We start from the raw sequence: 19,775 nt of genomic DNA on the forward strand, positions 1-19,775 counted from the left end.
TAAGATTCAGAACTAAATCACCTCAGTTAGTCCCTTCTTGCCAGAGATGCTAAAGAAAAATATCCTACTGAGAATTCACTTGAAAAATTTATTTTTTGCATAGGCCATCAGAATTGAGCACGTTGGCTTGTCTACAAACATATGAATTAAAAGTATTGCTATAGCTTTCATACAGGTCACTTAAATTAATCCCTCCTTTTGGGAAAACCCTGCTTTCATTAGGCTCAACACAGAGTACACTGCCATGGCCTAGAATCAGTCTCCCCGCAAACCAGTTCCAGAATGATGTACAGGATAGCAGAAAGCAGATGATGGTAATTACATAAAGCTTTGTTTAAAAACACTTGCCGTATAATTGTGTTCATAAACTCATTTGCAGAGCGGAAGAGGAAGACCCTGTGACCAGCAGTGCATTTGTGTCATGATGGAGGGAAACTGGGAATAGAGGGGGTCATGTAAGAGAGAGGAGTAGAAAGTCCCAAAAGGATTATTTTGAACTGGACCCCAGAAACAATAGGATATAGGTAAATTACTGTAGGCAAGGCCTGTCTTGGATCAAAGACTTAAGTGGTGAAGTCACGAGGCTGTGGGTGCTGGCCTGGATCCCACTAGCACTGTATTAGACTCCATCCTGTTACATGTGGGATCTCGTATTTCTGATGCAGTTGCACCTGTAAGGCTCTGATCAGAGAAGGGTTGGCGCTTGTCTTGCCCTTCTGTGTGGGGCAAGGAGATGAAACATTACACTGCACATGGTAGGGTCAGTGTCATGGGCAACTGGGGAACATCCATGGGAGAAGTGGAGTTTGCTCTTCTCCATGGCCAGAAGTGATCATGGCCTGAAGGAATGGGGCTGCAGTCCAGATCTTGGCATTTAAAAAAGGAGGTGGTGACAGGAAGATTTGCAGGCAACAGATGTGGAAGGAGAAGGAGAGGTCAGGGACGAGAAGTATGATGCAGTTGATTCAGGTGCAAAAAGAAGGTGGCTGGAGAGAGAGTGGTGGGCACTGGGCCACTTTTGAAAGTGTCTTCTCAAATGGCTGTGAATTTTGATGGGTTTTTTTTCTTCATTGTTAGAGCACATGGCAGGTTGGCAGAGTTCAAACATGTGTTTGCTACCAGGGCTCTTGGTTGCAGGGGAAGGTTGTCTTTTTGAGTGCATTTCTGCAGCACTTGTTTTAGGAGGTGAAAAAATATGGCCTTGGGCTAATGCCAAGGAGTGGTGCAAAGATAGCTGGGTTTTATATCTGATCCCAGCATGGGTGCAAAGTTTGCGGGAGTCATTTAATCTCCTGTTTCCCTTAATGTAAAACAGAATAGCTAAAAAGGTATTTTAAAATTTAATTCCTTAGTGAGGCACTTCTAAGGTAAATGATGCTGGTAAGAGGTGAAAAAATTTGAAAATGCTTCTGGGACTCCTGTCTTTGACTTTTAACTCTATCTCAAAGGACATCCACATTTTGACATCCGTACCCCTGTTTTACAATGATTGTGCCAGTGTTGTGTTTACTGTTTTCTTGGTTAAACTCATGTGTCAAGGTCCGATAACTTTTTGTCTGGTCCAGAAATGTCAGACTGACTTTGACAGCAAACTGCAGCAGGGCCCAACCATGGACACCAGGTTCTTTCTTACAGATTCATGTACTTTGTTAGCAGAGTGCTCTGTATGACACAACTGGGTCTGGGTTTGGGGTAGTTTAGCTGACAAGTAACTGAAAACATTGAGGAAAAAGAGAACAGAGCAACTCCCTTACAGCAGGTGAGGTGACAATTTACCCATTGCCCCTGTGAACCTTTTAGATTAGAAAAATTCCCAGAGCACATGCTGCATGATTTTTAAGGATGCTGAGCACTCATGTTTCCTTTTGTTTCCAAAGGAGATCAATCCATTAATTTATTTACTGACAGATTGACTTCTAGCAAGTAACTACAAGGATGAGAAATGCAATGGCAACATGAATTTCACAGGCTGACATGATGCAGGAAAATCTTAAACCTTTTGAAGAACTTTTTCAGTCAGAGTTAGCTTTTTTCATGTTTAGCAGGGACCCTATTGTTCTGCAGCATTTTGGGGAGGAAAACAGCACAGTCAATCCAATTTGTATTATGGACTTTGCTTTGTGTACCTTGCAATGTTCCATTCACCTTGTACAGGACTCTCAGGTGTCTGTCCTCTCCCACACATAAAAACAGCTTCAAGTACCAACCAGACGCTGTTGTGCGCCAGGAGTGGTCAGTGTCCTGCTGGCCTGATAACCTCAGTAAGTCAGAGAAGGAACTTGTGCCAGAAGGAAACACTTTTGTTCCAGTTATATAAATGGGAGAGGCCCAAAAATTATATGACTTTTTTGGGATTATGCTGGGTGTGTGTGGCAGAGCCACGCAGACCACTGAGACCCAGCATCTTAACTCAGCCACTTGTTCACAATACTTGTTCTCCCCTGAGACCTCAGCTGTGGCTGATAGTTTGAAATCATTACTTAAACAGGTTGACTAAATTCCAGCTATCAGGATCTATTTTGCTATTAGTAGAGTTGCTGAGTGTTTCTCTGGGATTCCTCTCCTCTCTCCACCCCCTCTGTATTTGCTGTGTGCGTTATGTCTCCCTTAAGTTTTCCTTGAAAACTCAGATTCATTCAGTTCCATGAATGCACGATTCACGGTGGAGCTGACACATTTCATTAAGCTCAGCACATTGCGTAGAAGCTTGGCAAAGGGTCCCTGGGCTTTATTCAACCCAGACACATCGTGTGACCAGCTGTCACAGGCTGGTTGTAAAATTAGAATAAAACTATAAAACACAGTTGAGGGAAGGGAAAAAATTGCCCCTCCCTGGGACAATTTGAGCTGTGACAAAAGATTCACAGAGTACATCAGACACAGACACACACAAAAGCTTTGTGCAGAACTCAGCTGGTTTTAGTTTTCATGCTTGCACATTATACCATGAGTAGGTGCCACAGTATAAAGGATTCACCTTGTCCCAGCTTCAGCATAAAGTTCTGCTTTTAACTTTGCTGTCTGAAGCACACACCATTTTTAGTGGAACAGTGAATCCTTTTAACCAGGCTACAGGATTAAAAACAAGCTGTGAAAGCACTGGATCTTGCTGTGCTACATGAGAGAACTGCACAAGAACGAGAGTTGTGCAGCCCTTTCCCAATAAAGGAACTAAAATCTGTTTGTATTCATGACATCTGCCAGAGCCTGTGTGAGGTACACACGCACACTGGTTGTCCATATTTTGCAGAGCTCTCTTTCCCCCACCCTTTGTGTGAGGCAGCACACTGTGGGATTCTTCCCCATACAGATGCACCTGGATATGATTTTTTGTGGCTCCTCTAGCTTCGGGACTGTAAAGTGGCTCAATCCCAAGCAAAACTATTTTTTCTCTTGACTCCATGTAAGAAACAAAGCTAGGTGACTATCACAGTGCATTTAAAGCGTGAGATGCTGGATCAGGAGAGCAGGATCTGCACTGCAACTGTTCCAGACATCTTTTGCAGGGAACATCAGACAGGAATCAGCTGGTGCATGAAGCTTGTTATATCTGATTACATGGCTAAAGTATCATTACGGAGTTGAATTGAGGGACTCTTTACTGCAGTTGGGACCTCACTTGGAGTCAACTGAGGGATTGATTTGTTGAGCATCTCTCTTTTCTCTGGATGTCAGATGGAGATCTAGGTTGTCTGGAACAGGACTCCCCAGATTAGTGGGTATGAAAAGACAAGCATAAACAGGAAGGGATTAACAGAGCCAGGACAAATTTTCTATTTCCTGAATTTCACTGCTGCAGTTTAACTATCAGGTGTGATTTCTGTTGTCACTGTTAGGTAATTGGGTGATGTCTAAGTAAGTCATAACATTGGTTGAGAAATAATTGAAGACCTCAAGACCCTGATAGATGACTAGTGTAGATGCTAACAAAATTAGTTAATCAACAGTGATGAAATTATATCATCATCCAGTAAGTGAAGCATGCAACACCATGACTGGAATCTATTCAATTCCTGCTGTTTACCTAAATTCATGCCAATTTATAAAATAGGTTAAGCTATTTCCTTTCCAGCATCATGTTCTCCATGTGGGAGAAAGCTTGTCTAATGAAGTGCTTTCAACCAAAAAATTATTTTTGAGTCTCTTTAATCTCTTTTCTCTGTGACAAGAAGGTGCAGTTCTATGCCTGTGCTGAATTCTGACCCCTCTGGAGAGAGAGGGTAGAAAAGTATACAACATGGAAATGAAATACGTGTTACGTTCTCATTTTCTTATATTTAAGTGCCACACATAATGTTGGATAGAAGAACAGCTTTTGATGGCATTAACAGGCATCTGGAATGACTTTTCCATGCAATGTTACCAGCTGTACTCATGTCTTAAAATCAAGTCAGCATGTTGAAAAGGCAAGAGAGATGAGGCTGTTGAGGAGTGTCAGCACAGCAAATGAAGGTTTGAGTTTGGGTCTGTTCTCTGCTGGACTCAAGAGTCACACCAGGTCTCTGTTCTGAACACTGACACAGCCCCAGTACTGGAGATGGAAACGCCCCACATGCTTTCATGATGGCCCTGGTTCTGCTCTGGGATGAAGGGATGTATGCAAGGATGGATCCATAGATGGATGCATGGATGGGTTTGGGCCAGGCAGCTCTGTTTCTGTAGGAACCCTGCTTTTACTCTTCCTAGGCATAGTGAAATGCTTTGAGTCTGATTTACAGCAGAATTATTAGACTAATTCTGCATGATTCACTGTGTGGGAACAGATGTGGCTTTTTGCAGTATATAGACAGAGATCCCACTTGCAGCATTACTTTGTTTATAAATATGTTAAAAACAAAAAAAAACCACCTCTGATATTGGGAAACAGTAGGCCAGTACCTGAATTCAAAAGGTGCATCTTGAATATAAGGCTAATATGAGGAAAACTAAATTATGATCTTGATTTTTTAATTTCCTTATTAATAAATAGATGGCAATGTTCAGCATCTCATAGGATTTCAACTAAGGAGGAATATCTGACACTTCTCTTTATTTCTACTGTTCCTCTATAAATAAGGGGGGGTTTATAAAAACTTTTTTTTGTGGCTTTTATAAGAACAAAGCTCAGGTATATACACACTTCTCCCTAAGGAGTTCTGGGATTTCACAGTCCTTTTTTGCTTGTTTGTTTTCTTTTTTCTTTTTGTTTTGTTTTGTTTTGGTTTGGTTTTTTTGGGTTATTTTGGGGGTTTTTTCACGCATTTTTCCCCCCCTCCCCTTAGTCCAGCCAGGGATCTGAGGAACAAGGCTGTTTGTCAGGCAGTGTTTTTGTCTAAAGTGGAATGTGACCAGCCTTCCCAATGAAAGGCTTTCAAATGGGCTGCCTGGGGGCTCTCACAGCAAATTTGCCCTCACTGCAATAGTAAAAGAGTGGCTCTGCTAGAGCTGGCCTGGCAAGATGGATTCACAGGAGTGAAGGCCTCTCAAGGGAGTGGAGCCAGCTGGAGTGTCCTCTTGACTGAGCAAATCATAAAGGAGTCCTTATTCTGCTGGGAAGAAATTGTGGCATTGGCTTTGCTCCCAGCCTCTGGCAAGAAGGACGTGTCCATGGCAGTGCTTTTGTCCCTAAGCACTGTGTGATATGGCTTCAGTCTGTCTTCAGAACAGGGCTTTCCTCCTGTCTGAGGGGACTAGGGGAGACAGAATGAAGTGAGAGTGGTCCTAAAATCGTTCCAGTGGCAACATGAGCTCAAACAGGCCTCAAAAGTATGGATGTAGCTTTATGACAAATTTCATTCTGTCCTTTGCTTATTCTTCAAACCTCCCAGTGTTTGCAGAAAAGCCTTCAGGCTTTGTGCCTTACTGTCCATTTGCTACCCCTCAGTTTTCCAGACAGGTGTTTGTATTGATTCTGACATGATCAAGTGGTTAGTGTCATTGTCAGTCTGGTTATTGGGCATTTTTAAGTGCATTAACCTGGCTGCCTGATGTGTGCAGTGTTGCACTGCATGTAGATTCAGATGTTTTGTCTGCATCTACTGAAGCATCTTCCCCAAGAAGGTAATAGATGCACTTTTCCCTTTGAACAAATAATACCTCCAGGAAAAAAAAGGGAAATGCTAATGCTGCTGTTCCCTTGGGGTTTTGTACCCTGAAGGGCCCCTCACCAAATAAACTACTGCCAGGCTGGGAAGGAGAGTTGGATCTTCAGCTATGTGATGGCTTAGGCCTTTTAAATGCAAATCCATGTTTCTGAGATCTGATTTAACAGAAAAATTTTGTGTGAAATCAATATCTTTAGGTACATTCAGTTTTTAAAATCTGTTAAAGGATAGTTGAGCTTTGGCAGTTGAGTGTTCATATGACAATTAATACATTTTCCATGGTAATGGTTACTCTCTTCAAACTAGAAAAAAAAATCAAACTTCTGTTAAGTACAGATACCACAAACTCAGTCTAGTGTATGTGAACTTGCTGATTTCTAAGGGTCTTTAGCAATGGACTGCTTTCTGGAGTGAGAATTGTCACTAGCATTAAAGAATACCTGAGATGAAATTCTACTGTCAGTAAATTCAAGGATTGAATATAGAGAACAACTTATCAATTGCTGTCTAAATAGTAATCCCACTGGGCAAAATCACAGGGACAAAAACATTTGCACAGGCCTGCTGTGAGAGTAAGGTATCCCTGGATGTGCAAATACCCTGCTGTTCCCCTAAGGCAAGAACACAGATCAAGGCAGGGCAAATGCAGGGGAAGGCATGAGCTACACCTGTCATTTAGCTTTCTGCTTCTGTATCTCAGTCTTTCCATCTGTGAGCTGGGAACAAGTAGCTATACATTTCTCAAAACTGTTGTGAAACTTCATGGATGAGAATTTATAGAATGATCTGAGGTCCTCTGGCACTGAGGTGGCATATTATTAGTGTCAGAACTGGGCCAGGTACTGAGTTTGTGCATGGACCCTGGGGACCAAAGCTTGACTCAGATGCTGTAGGTAAATTTAAATCCATGCCACAGTTGCTATGTCTGCAGAGAATGGCTGTTTTCCTTTTAATCTGCTGTTCTTCAATGGGTTTCCAGGCTTTGCTAGCCTGTCTTTGTGAAATGTATTTTCACCATTTAAAAGCAGCAGTGTTTTATTTTTGTTTTAGCTGTGCTTGGGAATGCAGAGCAATTCAATCAAGAGGAAAATACACCATGAAAAGCTCTGAAAGCCCTGAGGTCAAGGATCTGAAGTTACCCACAATATTAATGACAAACCAGTGGCTGCACCATGGCAACGGACAGAAGAATATGTGGTGTGGAAACCATAAGTAGTGTGGGGCTTTGAAAGAGCACAAACGGGAGAAAAATGGAAATTACATCATGTTCTCTCTGTTCTGTGCTAGGACAGCCATGTACAGTCTAATCCCCAGTGCTGGTGAGCCCCAGACTTTCACGAGGGCCCTGTAAGAGACAGAGAAAGGAATTGGAGCTGGAATTAGACTGCTGAAAAGTTTTATCGAAAGGGGGAAAGCTTTGGATGGGAGCAAGTTAGATGAAGTTACTTTTTTAAAACAGTAGTGCTAATACTATGGAATCTCTATTCTTGGATTCTCCTCTGGGATTCCCTGCTGGGTCCAAGTGAGCCACTGAAAAACCAAATATGGGTGTTGGAGATGATTAGAGCTATGAACCTCAGAATCTTATTTTTCACCCATGCCTTTTTTTTTCCTTTTATTCAGCTGTATGAGCATGTCAGCCATATAACTGCATGTTGATCTCTGTGCACGTGGGGTTTTTCTTTTTTAAGTTAAGCCCCTACTTTTTGGAACACCAGTGATATAGATGGTGGCTCAAAACAGGATCATGGTAAACTGGATCCCTGAATAGCCCACAATTCTGTGTTGATGTAACATCTGTTGCTGTAGCACTTGTTGTGTACACTTGTAATCAGGTGACCTAATTCTCTTTGTGTGAATAGGGAGTGCACTTGGGCAGGGAGAGGGCTGAGATTTGAAGACAGCCCCACACAGGAATCTGTCCATTCAAGCTAGTTGGCTAGAAGAACTTGGTTGCAACAACTGAATGGGAAGAGAAGCATATAAGGTAGCATGACTTTGTGGAAAAACATTAAATATCAGTGAGGGAGTGGGCAAGGAAAGGAAAGCCATTTAAAATGAGAAAAGATTTTAAAATTAAAAAACTTGCCTGGATAAAGGCAAGAACTGGAGAAGCACAGAACTTATTGCAGTAAATGCTGCAAAAGATTGCTTAGTGCCTAAAATATACCCATAAGACCCTTTTAATGGTGTGAAAGGCAGTTGCTCAGGAGGTGTTAAACTTGAGACAGGAGGGCTGTGCAGCTTCTGGGCACTCTGGTGAACAGTTTGCTTTGAAGCATTCTGATGACTTGGGAAAAGCTGAGATTAAATGACATGAGAGGACAGAAAGTTCAGCTGCTGGGACATGGGGCTGAGAAATGTGACTGTGTTTTCTTCAGTTGGTTGGCATTTCTTGAGTACCTTTTAATTTCTTGTGCAGTGTATTGCTCAGTGGCTATTCAGCTGATCTTGAGTGTTTTACTTCTGAACATGGGTTGTATCTTCCCATATTTTCTCATGCTTGTTTCTGGTGCTGTAGCTCCAGTCACACAGTAAACATAAATGAGATGAAGCTGCCTAGTCACTAGTACTCTTATTTCTTGAGGGCATTCTACTTTCCAAAATAACTCTGATTTTATAAATTTAACTATTTTTTCACTTGCTCCTTTGCGTGGATTGTTTTGTTCTCATAAAAAGTTTAAATGTTTAACATGGTTGTGAATAGATATAAATGGCAATGAAGAGTAAGTGGAAGAGGGTGTGTGTGTGCAGTTACAGTGATCCAGTTTCTGTGGAATTGTTTTGCTGACTAGTGTCTCCAGGGCAGAGGCATGCTCTGGATTCCTGGTCCCTTTCTATGACTGGCCAAAACCGGCTGGCAGCAGACTAGTCCCATGAAAGATCTGCAGGAATTTTTCATCTGCCTTAGAGGGTATGAGCAGGACAAGACTGATGTCAGGTTTGGGGCAGAAAAGAAATATTGTCTCTGCTGTTTTCCAGTGGAGGAACTTGTCTTTGTTGCTTCCAAAAACTTTTAACAAAGGGATCTTCTAAGAGAATTTTTTTCCCTACCTGGTAGCTGGTGTAGAGGAGCTGGGTCCGTCTGTGTAAGACTGGTCTCTGTGCCACTGAACATGATTAGTGTGATGGATATCCCTATCCTTTGGCCACCCTTAATCACAAAATCACAGATTGGGTAAGGTTGAAAGGGATCACGTGGATCATCTGGTCCCACTTCCCTGCTCGAGCCCAGAGTCATCCAAGAGCACATGTCACAGGATTGCATCAAGAGACTTCTTGAGTATCTCCAGAGAGGGGCACTCCACAAACTCTGTGGGCAATGTGTTCCAGTACACAGTAAAGAAGTTCACAAAATTACAGGATTGTTAGGATTGGAAGGGACCTCTGGAGGTCATCCCGTCCAACTGCCCTGCCAAGGCAGGGTCACCTAGAGCAGGTTACACAGAAATGCATCTGGGTGGGTTTTCAATGTCTCTAGGAAGGGAGACTCCATGACCTCCCTGGGCAGCCTGTTGCAGTGCTCTGTGTTAAATTCCTCCTCATATTCAGGTGGAACTTCTCTTTGAGACATATTTGGACATTTCTGAAAAGCAGGGAGATGTACAAGTAGTTGGCTAAACTGAGGTTTAAGTTGAAGGCTAAATGCAATGCTGATGTGATGTAGGGAGAAAGGGAGAATTAGTGAGTGCCCCATCTTCAGTGACTTTCTAGAAGGTTGTAACAGGCCAAGTGGGGAGAAGTTTGTGTAACATTCTTGTGCTATGGCTTTCTCTGAGGGCTGTTTTGCTGATCAAACTAGATAGTGAAAACTCTGAGCTACTTTCCCCTCAAAAATGGCACAGATGTTACACTTGGATTAAGAACTGCAAATCTGCCTCTCTTTGGCTGCTTGCTTGTCTCCTCTCATTAATGCCTTCACCTTTCTCAAGATGGTTGTGTGACTCTGGAGCCACATCTGCCTCATAAGTACAGCTCATGCACTGACTATGTCACATAACCAGCAGTGGGGGTCTGTGGGGCTCTGGAGGTTTCTCTGTGACTTCAGATCATTCTGGAAGTAAGCCAGGAGGGAGCGAAGCCTGCTGTCACTGCATGTACAACTTGGGGCCAACAAACACAAGAACAGTGAGACCCCAGAGGAGCTGCTATCCTTGCCTCTGTGACATATTCCCAGGCTTGCAGAATGATATGATGTGTCTTGTGGGTTTTGGCTGCACAAAACTTTCAATATGCAAAGGAGGTTTGCCAGTGCTCCTCCAGCTGCTCATAAAGTGTTACCTGTCAGTGGTAACCCTGTGTGTGATATCAGAAACAGCAGCTACAGATGGAAAATCACAAAAGTGCAAGTCGTACTGACATGCTCAATGCTTGACATCAGATTCCTCGGAAAGGATCCTGAGGAATCTGGGAACTGTGGCACATGATGGATTATTTCTGGTTTGGCTTGTCTCTCCTCTATACAGCTTATTTCTATTGGTCTCTGCTCCTCTTGACAGCTGGAGGGTTGTGGAAATGCAGCTCATCTCTTGCTGCCTTTACTATTCCAGCTCTGCTAACAGCCTGGCATAAATCTGAGTGTGACACATATGAGTGGTGATCATATGTCCTAAGGTGACAAAGTCCTGGAGTACAGTCTGCTCTGTTCTTTCCAGCAAGGATGCAAAAAATAATCATCTGTGTTTGCTGAAAGCAAAAGACATGCTAAAACTCCAGCTGTTATGTTCCTTCAGGGTTTACAAGTCATTAAGCACCAACAAAAACAGCTTGCATGGGTTACAGAGAAGAAGCACATTTAAAGTCCATTGCTATCTCCTGATTCCTGCCAGTAAAACCTTCAAACTGCTTCCAGCTTTTGCTAGGTCATGAGAGGGCATATTGCAAGCTTTTCCATCACAGTTCTTGCCCTGACCCCGTTGCTGCAGTCAGATGCCAGCAGTCTGCCCAGGCAGTGTTGGGCAGGGCTTGCAAATTGTGAAGCACAATGTCCCCTGTATGCCAAGCCCTCTGCGAATCTCTTGCCACTGTGCAAGTGTGGGATGAGACATGGGGAGAGATGTTACTCTGTATAAGCACAAGCTTAGGGCCTAGCCTGTCCAATGTTAAATGCTCCCAGCTCCTCAGTGCTGCCAGTGGGATTTAGGATATTCAGTACTCAGTGCACGGAGTTGCTTGCTCAGAAATCACAATTTACTCAAGGCTTGGGTGATCCTACTTTAGTGTGAGAAGGATGTCTTAGGCAGCTTCTTTTCTTTCCAAATGCTCAAAGAACAATACTGCCAACTCTGTGAAGTGCTTGATAGTTTAGCTTTCTTCCTTGAAGAACGTCCAACAATAGAAAATAACCTGTCTCAAAACTCACTCTACAGAACAGATTAAAAAAAATAGAGCCCAAACAAAGCTGCTGGATGATCCCACATCTGTAATGGGTCAAAAAACAGGGCTGAAGCCAAGTTTGCAAGGGTATTTTCACTCTGGATCCAAGTTATTTTTTAGAGTCTTCTGCTTATATTACCTGAGTAAAGTGGTGGATGGACTCACAATCCTTTATTTAGTAACTGTTTTGTATAGTTAATTCTGGTGTCACTATTAACTGATCAGTCCTTTTCAATGACTCTGAATTCTCATTTTACTCTGTCTAGAAATTTATTTCACAATCTAGGACTCAGTGAAGAAGTCAATGTATCTTTGACCTCTTTCTCTACAGGATGGTGTTTTTCTAATAGAGATCCCAGGAAAATAATGGCACTTGTGGGAAGGGTTATCTTCCCTGCGGACTGTTTGAATCCCACTTACAGAGGTAGAAGGAACAGAGCAAGAGCTTTGGTGACTTCCTGCATTGGAAAAAAGGGGGACCTCACTGCTATTTTCTGGGCACTGGGGCAAAATTTGTTCTGTCAGCAAATAGACTCTTGTAACACTCGAGACCTCCTAGATATGCAAGGAGAGCAAGATGAACCTTTAGCTCTTGCAACATTCCAAAAAAAAAGCAAAAGTCCTGTTCTGCTTGTTCACAGCCTCTGTGGTGTTTGCACAGGGTAAATCTAGTGCCATTCTCCTGCCATCTTGTTTCCCCAGAGTATCTGGCAAAGAATGCCTGATGCAAAAAATAAACTGTGGCAAATGCCGTCTGTTTCCATTACTGTATGAAGAATGAGTGGCTTATGTAACATGCAGCGTGAAACCACTGCAGAGATCAAATATAAATATTGCCCTATTGTGGAATCTACTGGCGGCATAGCTGATATTTTTGTGGCTGATGAAAAATCAAAGTTCATTATCGCTCCTGAGGTTTGCCCTCTCTGTGTGTGTTGGTGTGTGGGTCTGTCTGTTTCTGTGTGTTAAAGGCGCTGGGTCAAATCCTGATAATTCTGAGTCTATTTTTACTTGGTTGCGACCCAGGCAAAACTTTCATTGACACTAATTGGAAAGCTGCCTAAGTAAGGGATGCTGAGGGAATTGAGAAGCTGGTTGTAACTTGGTTTTAATTTCTGAAAATCCCTTTCTTGAGATTTTCTTTACACAATATATACTTGTTAATGCAAGTTTAAAGTTAGTGAAAATTTACACTACACTGCTGGAGCCATACACTGATTTTATGCAGCTGGCATGTCTTCTACCCTACATTTGGAATACAGGTGTTCTGTGTGTCTGTGGATGTGTACTTTGTAGGACTTTGCCCATGGAAGGGATGAGGATCTGTGGGTGAAGTCTACCAGATGGCAGTGGAGCTGTGCTGACTTGCACTGGTTGTAGGTGTGGCATGCAGAGTATTTATCCAGTTGTTTTTTGGGTTTTTTTTGTTTCCCCCCTCATCATTGAAAGTATTTGGAGTTTGATGGCAGAGATTCAAACAAGTCCCCTTCAATCACAAAGCTTTCCCTGCTTTTTCCTTCTAACCTGCTGCTTCCAAGCTTGTTCCCTTGAACTGCCACCACTATCTCACACAAAGGTGGCAGGTTGTCATTTGGCATGGAAGGACCCACGTGAAAGACACCTGGGGAAAAACTGGCTTGTGGAGAGGAATGCATACCCAGCTGATGAAACAATTATCTGGCAGTGTGTTCAAAATGTTTGCCAGGTGGGAACTCTGAACCAATGGCAATCATAACAAAAGATGAATTTCCTTTTATCATTAGCCTGCTTTTTGATTTTTGGACTCACTCAAATCATGCTCTTGCTTCTCAGGAAGAATTTGGACTGAGGAACATCAGACAAGTGCATTCTGGACAGGTGGTGCTGCAAAAAAAAGGATGGCAGAGAGGTGGCATGAAAGGAAGTGGAATGGTGGATGTGAAACAAGAATGGAGAGAGACAGTATGTCTGATACAGGCTCAAGAAAGTCTGTGAGGAATGAAATAAACCAGCCCCTGAAGTGAGATGGGGAGCTTGTGGTACACGGAAATCACATCAACAAGAAGAAACCTGTGTGAGTGCATGGGTGCTTTGTTTCCATCAGTGGCACCAGAGAGAGTTATTAAGTTGCAACTATTTATTGGACAGAGTTAGAGGCTTTGTTCTCATCTTTTTCCTCACATCCTGAGCTTCCTTTTCCTGGTGCTACCACTCAAACTAATTTGAAGTTTGGGAACTTGAGATCAACACCTCCAATTCCTTTCTTACCACCTTTTGATCCATCCTGTGTTTTGATGAAGTGGGTTATTTTCTCATTATTCCTGGACAGTGTGGGTGAGACCATGCTATGGGCCATAGTGCTGGTCATGGGAAATAAGCATAGAAAATGTTCTGAATAATGCTATGTTTTGCTATTAAGAAAGCAGTGGTGGGAGAGTTGGCAAGGGCTTATTGCGAAGAAGAGATTCCCAAACTGAACCATGACATTCCAGTACCCGCAGTCCTGTTTACTGGTGTCAGGCCTCTGAACCTCTCCAGAAAAGGGATAAATCCACCCTATGCTCCCACAGTCAGTACATGCTTGTACTTGTACAGAAAGGTGACATCCTGCCAGAACAACCTTTGGGAAGAGGAGGTGAATAAATTCAACATGTTGGTTATTCTGGAGACAGCAGGAGGAGGACCTCTGTACTGAGAGGTGTTCCCTATGAACATTTATCAGCACTAGCTTAATGTCCTGCAAACTTAATACACTTTCAATGAGCTTATATAATGCTCATTATCTGGCCACACTATTTACTCCAAAAAATACTTTGGGTCAATTGCTGTTCATTTCAATGCACCATGTTTAGACCTCAATTTATATTGGTGGTGTCCGTAGACCAGGAAACTTCTTTTTTATCAATGAATTTTACTGTCAGAATTCAGGTTTCTTACCCTTTGACATGACAGGTTCTCCCAGCTATTTCCCTAGAGAGCTGATTCAGCTGCAAAAAGATAAACTGGGCTTCAAATGCAGACCTGAACTGGGGAAACTATTCTGCCTATCCTGAGATGTCTGTAGAAACAGTAAAATGCATGTATTATGAGCTTTTTTATGAGGTTGCTGATGGACTGTTTAGAAAACCAAAAGAACTGTGTAATTTGGATAATTTTGCGTATGAAGCCTCTCATGTTTGTCATCTTCGTTCATTACTATACTTGAGATGTAATTACAATCAGGTAAAATACCATTAGCCATTAATTCTCCTTTACTGATGGAGATGGAATTGACTTGCCACTTCTAAGTGTCTTATTTCATGCTTCTTCGTGCCTGAACCTCCAGAGGAGCACCTCCTTAATATCTCTGTAGAGCAGGCAAAGCATTCCTTTCCTAGAGCTGAGCTAGAGTTGTGTTGCAGCCTGTAAAATCAGTATTCAGAATTTTGGTTCAGTTTTTCGTGTTTCACAAGACTTGAAAAATGTTCTGGAGCCCTCCAAGGGGCTTCCAGGTTTAGATTAGCTCCTCAAACAGGTGGTTTTCCCAGTATAAGGATTGTTAGCATGACTTTGTAGCTAAGAAGCTCTAAGGACTTTCACTGGTACCAATTCCTGCTCCCTGTTTCAGGGAGGGAAAGAGGGGCATTCACTCTATGCAGCAGAACGCTGAGGCATTTGACATGGAATGATGTGCATGTTGTAAGGTCCAAATTGTAATCCTTGCCTCCTTCCTTATCTTTCCAGGGCATATCTGTGCAGATGGGAGCAGGCAGAGCTAAGCTCTGCTTCCAAGTCTCTGAGCTGGCCAGACCTGGTCCTGGTCCAGGTGCTGAGAGCCCAATTTATCCAGAGTGCAGTGCCAGAATTAATGCTCCCTGCCTTGTGGCACAAGGATGGGCAGAGGAAGTGCTCTTACCTGTGTCCATAGACACTGGCACACTTAATGCCTCTGCAAGGCAGAGAACCACTGGAAGAGAAAGGATGTTCAGGACGGTGAGTTGCCTAGGTACATGCCTAGAACTACCCCTTCTTTGGGTTTTTACTGCAGGATCATGAGTCATTTAGTGTGTGAAAACACTAGCAAAAAAAAGAAAGCATCCAAACTGAATTGTTTTGTTTCCCTATAAGTTTTGAATCATTATGACCTATCTTACAGTAGTATTGTGAAGCTTCATTTCTTCATATTTGCTGGTTGGGACAACATCTCTCAATGTATACAGCAGACTTCCTCCAAGTCTGTCATTGAGACAGAACAACCTAACTATGCTGCAAGGTCATTCAGGAAAGTACATTAACTACAAATTGGCACTGGAGCTGAATAAATCCACTTCATCCGGTACTGGAAAAATCACTGGTTATCTTTGGATAATGAATGGAGTGTACTTGATAACAGACTTGTGACAGCCTTTCCACTATTTCATGGTGTTCTTGGCTTGATTTTTCTGTTCCTTCTATTCTCCAAGAGATGATGGACTCCTAGCTTTGTTTAGAAAATGAATAGTGACATAATGGAGACCAGATCACAGGACTAAATGAAATAATTCATAGATTAATAGATGTTAGGGCCAGAAAGAACCATTATGATCAACTCCTCTGACCTCCATAAAATAGGCAAAAGAATCCAAAAATTCCTAGAACAAGTCTTCTATTTGTATGGGAGCTATGAGGATATATTTTACAAGAAGTGTCTTAATTTAAAATACCACAAGTGATGGAAAGGCCCTCTGATTATAGTAATTGCCATGAAGTCATGACATCCCTCTGCCCCAAGCCAAGGTGCTCAGGTGTCAACCATGACATGATCATTTTACACTGCACCATTCCAGGAGAAGTTCAAAGCAAAAGCAACAGTAGAGTTTCAGCGAGGAGACAGCTATGGATTTGCTGTAGCTCAAAAAAAAAAAAAATCAATGCAAACTTCCTGTGGAAAGGAAGGAAAAGAGATGGATTAGGCCAGATTTTACTGAGATTCAGGAGACTGTTTGAAGTTACCCACACCAGGCTTTAATATAAGTAGAGTAGCCCACTCGTCTTGAGTGAAGACAGTCCAAGGAGCATTGTGAGTGTTTTCCAGCCCAGCCCACTGTGTGGTATGTGATCCACAGGAGTGCACTGAAGAGTAAATGCAGCACTCTGAACTGTGAAAGTGACCTGAAGACGTTTTTCACTGGAGTGAACTTAAACCTTTTCTTTAACAGATATATGACATGTTTAAAAGCAAAGAAAGGACTGAGCATAAAATGCTTTAGAGCCTGACCCTGCTAGGGAATGTGTTCCTGAAAAATAGGGGATAACCTCAAGTCACTGATGAGTGTGAAAGCCAAAGCTCTCTAGCACATAGCAAGTTCAGCTCCTTAGTAAGACTAGTGGTGTGTGTCAAGCAACATTTCCCTTCCTGAGCCAAGAAGGAAAGGAAGAATCTTCTCCAGGCACCTCTTGCATTCTGATACACTCATTCTGTTTTTCTTTATGCACTTAATTCGATCCTCTGGACAAAAAGCTTCAGACTTAAAAAAGCCCTGAGCATAAGCTCCCACAGTGCCTCTGTTCCCAGTCTGGTTGCTTTGCAAAATGTTCCTTCCTCTCAGGCTGCTGGGAAGTGTGGCTTCTCTGATCACGCATTTTCTGGGAGTGTGCCAACACTTTAAAGGGTTCATGTTCTATTACCCCTCTATGCCACTTTCTGGTCACCAAGGAAATGTCTCCAACAATCAGGAAAGCAGCACAGCTGGTGAGGATGTTTCCAGCCAAAACTCTTAGCGAGAGGGTAAAGAGACAGAGGAGTTGGTCAAAAAGCCACAAGTAAAGTAAGAAGTGATCACTTTAGGAGTATCCATTCACACCTCTACTCCATCTTGCCTTTAATTACCACTGCTGTTGGGTTTGGGGAATTTAGCAACAATGAAGCCTTCAGAGTGAAATAAATCTAAGTTTGCCTATGAACCCCATTGTCTATCTTCATATGTAGCTTGCAAAGATACTGCATGAATGATTGATGGCATGATTCATATTGTGCCATTGATTAGTTAGCCACTGACTGAACCATCCACCCAACCCTTTGAAGGTGAAGTGCTGAATGTTTATTGTCATTATCATAATTCTGGCTTTCAGTTCCATGGAGAAGGGCCAGCAGCAAAACTACAGCTCCAGCCACCCCAAACATGGGTGGTGTTAGAAAACTGATCTACAACACGGTTTCAAGTTTAATAAATCTTTATCATGGCATAAAACCCCAGATGTGACCATCTTGGCCTCAATGTCTGGTCAATCTCTGGCCTCACTTCAGACACTGGGTTTTTTGCCAGTGGCTAGATTGGAAACAGGCATGCTGACTTGTGAATTTCAAGATAGGATTGTATTTATAACTTGATTTTACCTTAAACTGGGACCTAAGGAGAAAGTGTTCTTCAGTTTTTACGCTATCCTAAGGATCTAAGTAGAAGCAGCTAATAAAAAATGTCTTGTTCTCAAGCACTGGGGAAAACGTTATGATCTTGTGCCCTATCTTCTACCCTGTGGGTACATATCCCCTTTCCGAGATGTTCTCACTACAAGTGGTTTAACGTGTTAGCCCATCTTTTCTGGAACCTGTAATGAATTTGATTCTCTGAAGGACCTTTATCCCTTTAGCTGTCAGTGTCCCTTAGACAGCTGACTTTCAGTCTTTTGAGAAATGAATGAGCTCAGATGAGTGTGAAAGTCCTTTATGGGAACGTGTTACTTTGAGGACCTTGGCCAGAACCAGCATCATCTATTGCTGTTTGTAAACAGCCTAATCTGGCAGCATAGTACTGCCTAGGGACAAGTCACATTTCTCTGTCTGAAGAAGAGTCTTGTATTAAGGCAATGATTTTATTCTTTATGTCAAGGCACAGAGGTTGGAGGTGGCAGAAAAAAGCTGCTTCTTGCAATCACCCCTGTTCCTTTTGCACTTGCACTGTGGCCAAACTTTGGGTGTCTGCCAAAACACTCTGAGTGTCTGTGCTTGCGAACACAGGGAGCAAGAGCCAGCCCTGCACCAGCTGTGGAGCAGCTGCTGCCCACTGGCATGTTGTGTGCTTGCTGTGAGGTGGTGATGCTCGCTGTGACCACAGCGCTGGGTTCTGACATGCAGCTTGCTCTCTGCAACACTGAACCACATTAGTCTGCCTGTTTCCAAGTTTGTTCTCCATTTCCAAAGGTTTTAACTTCTGATTAATTTTGTGCTTGAGAATTAGTTTCTTTGGCCATAGGTAAAGGAGGGGTAACACACTGAAAAATGAACATGTTAAGAAAGTGTCTGTACTACTTGTGGAGAGGATGGGCTACCAGTAGACAGAGGTAGACAGAGAACCTTGTCCTGCCTGGAACAGGGCAGGATGTTGGGCAGATCCTGACAAGCAAAACACTTTGTGACAAGGAAGATTAAATGATCTGTGTTTTACTCTGGCAAACTCTACCAAGCCACATCAGTATATCTCATAGTGAGCTTGAATTTTTCCTTCCTCTGGAAGAATATTTGGATTTATCATTGTGAACATCAGGAAATGAATGCTTCACACTCAGATTTCAGTGTCTGCTTGCACAGAAATTGTTGACATGTGCAAAAGACACAGTAAGCTGAGACACTTACCATGTGAACTTTGAGGATTAAGGCTGTAATGTGGGCAAATGTTGGACAGGTTTCTCTTGAGTGGTTCTCCCAGTGTTCCTGTGAATGCAAACCTCCCTGCATAGCTGCAGGGCAGAGATAAGTAGTTATGCCAAAAGAGCTGTTAACCAGATGGGAAGAAATCCACCTCGGTCCACAGGCAGGAGGCCTGATGAACCCAGAAGCCACTTGAATGTTTGGTCACTGCAGTCTCCAATAAAAGCCCTCTTTGTAGTTGTTTAACCAAAACCAGCACATCCATGTACAAGCCGAGAGGTGGGCAGCGTTGCTAGGTTTTGTTTAGTGCTGAAGATTTCTTCTAAGATTCTTATTGTCTATTTACTGCCCTTTAAAATTCAGTTTTTAAAGCAGATTCCTTCTGTAGTCAGCAGAGAGCGATGAACACTTTTTCTGGGTCCCAACTGAAGAGACATGCTTAAGATGGATTGAATGAATTGCTCCCTGACTCTCTAACCTTCCTAATATTTATTGGGTTTGATCCAGTCTGTTTCAGTTTTCACATATGCAGTCAGGGGCTTTAGACATTACTCAGGTTCTGCTGGGTTAACAGTGCTCACAGCTCACATTTTCCCTCTTATCTGTAAAAAGCAAAGATTTATGTAGCTCAGCTGATGTGCAGTAGCTCAGTAAACCAGAGCAACTCAACTGACTGTCTGAGAATGAGAAATGCATTTATAAAACACCAAATGATTTACCACAAGTCGCTT

This window comes from Pithys albifrons, chromosome 3 (genome assembly GCF_047495875.1).
Source record: "Pithys albifrons albifrons isolate INPA30051 chromosome 3, PitAlb_v1, whole genome shotgun sequence".
Classification (NCBI taxonomy): Eukaryota; Metazoa; Chordata; class Aves; order Passeriformes; family Thamnophilidae; genus Pithys; species Pithys albifrons.